This window comes from Guyanagaster necrorhizus (genome assembly GCF_019112545.1).
Source record: "Guyanagaster necrorhizus MCA 3950 unplaced genomic scaffold BT62scaffold_62, whole genome shotgun sequence".
In the NCBI taxonomy this organism is placed as follows: domain Eukaryota; kingdom Fungi; phylum Basidiomycota; class Agaricomycetes; order Agaricales; family Physalacriaceae; genus Guyanagaster; species Guyanagaster necrorhizus.
In genome coordinates, this window is record NW_025064941.1 from 29,252 (window position 1) to 32,326 (window position 3,075).

The following is a 3,075-nucleotide window of genomic DNA, read 5'->3' on the forward strand; positions in this document are numbered from 1 at the left end:
TAAGCGCTGGTTCAAGCGCCTTGACTAAGCACAGATAGGGGTGGTTTCCGAGAGAAAGGAAAAGAAAATAGAGGAAAATGGGAAAAATCGTAACAAAGACCAGGCGAATCACCTTCGCCAGATGCCGGTGCAGGAAAATCCCATTCGAGTTACCAGATGAGGACCCTGGAGATCGGTGGGATGAGGAGATGGAGGACGGAGAAACCATACTCACAGTAGACCTCCAGAAGGAGATCCACATACGAGCTGTCCATCATGCGAATGACTTAGCCGCCAAGGCGAACCAAGGGAAGGACGAGAAGACGTTCGAGGAAATGGTACCCGAGTGGGCGCGAGACTACAAAGACCTCTTCGAAAAAGAGAGCTTTGACGAGTTACCTGCTCCAAAGCCCTGGGATCATGTAATCGAACTGATTCCTAATGCCAGCGCCAACTTAGACTGCAAAACCTATCCCCTTGGCCATCACGAGCAACAGGAACTTGACAAGTTCCTAGACAAAAACCTATCGAGTGGCAGGATCCGCCCCTCGAAGTCCCCCATGGCTTCTCCCTTCTTCTTCGTTAAAAAGAAGGATGGAAAACTCCGACCAGTCCAAGATTACCGAAAACTCAATGAGATGACGATCAAGAATCGGTACCTGTTGCCGCTGATCTCAGAGCTAATGGATAAACTCCGGGGCGCCAGGTATTACACAAAACTCGACGTACGATGGGGATACAACAATGTCCGTATCAAGGAGGGGGACGAATGGAAAGCCACATTCCACACCAATCGGGGACTATTCGAACCAACCGTCATGTTCTTCGGGCTCACAAATTCCCCCGCCACCTTCCAATGGATGATGAACGACATCTTCAAAGACCTCATCTCCACCAGAAAGGTGACAATTTATCTCGATGACATTTTAATTATGTCCAAAACAAGAGAGGAGCACCGAAACCTGGTACGAAAGGTACTAGCCCTGATGAGGAAGCACAAACTATTCCTCAAAGCAGAGAAGTGCGAGTTTGAGGTACTGGAGACGGAGTACCTTGGGGTAATCATCAGCGAAGGGAGCATTCGAATGGACCCGGTAAAAGTGGCCGGAGTCACTGAATGGCCAGAACCCAGCAGGAAAAAGGAATTACAATCATTCCTCGGGTTCACAAACTTCTACCGACGATTCATCCATGACTACAGCAGGATCATTCGCCCAATGACACAGCTAATGGGCAACGCGCCCTGGGGATGGGGGCCCTCTCAGCAAGCCACCTTCGATGACCTCAAACGACGACTAGCAGAAGATGTCGTACTAGCCATTCCAACCCAAGAAGGGAAATTTAGGGTAGAGGCCGACTCAAGTGAGGGGGCGATAGGAGCCGTCCTCTCTCAGGAACAGGAGGAGAAGTGGTGACCCGTAGCCTTCCTCTCCAAAGCCTTAACCACTACGGAGCGAAACTATGAAATTTACGACAAAGAGTTGCTCGCCATCATGCTTGCCTTGGAAGAATGGTGACACTACCTCATCGGGGTGGAGGAAATATTCGAAGTCTGGACAGACCACCAAAACCTACGGTATTTCCGACAACCACAGAAACTCAACCGACGACAAGCCTGCTGGGTGACAGAGCTCAGCCAATACCAGTACACCCTGCATCACAAAGCGGGAATGGCGAACAAGAAAGCCGACTTGCTAAGCAGGCGCTCAGACCATGATCAGGGGGGAGATGATAACAAAGGTGTGACATTATTAAGACCGGAACACTTCCGGGCCATGATAATGCCAACAGAGGAGGAATTACATGAACGAATCAAAAGCGCCACGTGGGACAATCACAAGTGGGACCAACGGGTGGCCCCTTCTCTTAACCATGAACGGGGAATGACAAAAAAGGAAGGCCTGATCTATTATGACGGGCACATCTATATTCTCCGAGACCAACGACTCCGCGGCGAAATCATTGCCACCTGTCATGATCATGTGATGGCAGGGCACCCAGGCATCGCCAAAACCAAAGAACTCATCCTACGAGAATATTGGTGGCCAAAAATGGGAAACGATGTAACGGCATATGTAAAAGCTTGCGAGGCCTATCAACGAGGAAAGGCCTCCACACAAGCCTGAGCAGCACCTCTGCACCCGAACGAGGTACCATGCATGCCATGGACACATATTTCCGTCGATATGATCACTGGGCTACCCGAATGTAACGGGTATGATGCCATCCTCGTCATTGTCGACCGATTCTCCAAAGCAATCATTCCGATCTCATGCTCCACTGAATTAAACTCTGAAGGATGGGCTAAAATCCTACGGGATGAAGTATACGCCAAATACAGGATGCCCCAAGTCGTTATCTCAGACAGGGGTCCCCAATTCGTTTCAAAATTCATTACCGACCTATACCGCATCCTGAACATCAAACAAAATGCATCTACGGCCTATCACCCTCAAACCGACGGGCAAACAGAACGCGTTAACCAAGAAGTTGAAAAGTATCTATGACTTTTCATCAATTACCGACAAGACGATTGGACCGAATGGCTTGCATTGGCAGCCTTCCAACATAACAACCGTGTACACTCTGCAACGGGAAAAACCCCATTCTTCATAAACCATGGTCGACACCCATACATCACCCAGACAAATCGGCTCCGGACGACTACCCCTGCATCGTCCGATTTCGCTGCCGACATGGAAAAAATCCACAACAAAACGAAGGCAGCACTGAAAAGGGCGGCAACAACAATGAAAAAGAACTATGACAAACACCGAAGGCCAAGCCATACTTACCAACCAAACGACAAGGTCTGGTTGGATACGACAAACCTTCACTTACCACATCCAAAAAAGAAACTTGATGATAAATGCACCAGCCCCTTCCCCGTCATAAAAGCCATCGGACTGAGCACATACAAATTGTGCTTACCACATGCCTGGAAGATCCATGACGTCTTCAACGAAACGCTATTACATCCCTACATAGCACCAGCCTTCCCTAACCAGGAACAGCCACCTCCCCCTCTACCAGACTTGATCGATGACGAGGAACACTATGAAATTGATCAAATCCTAAATCACAAACTCCGAAAAG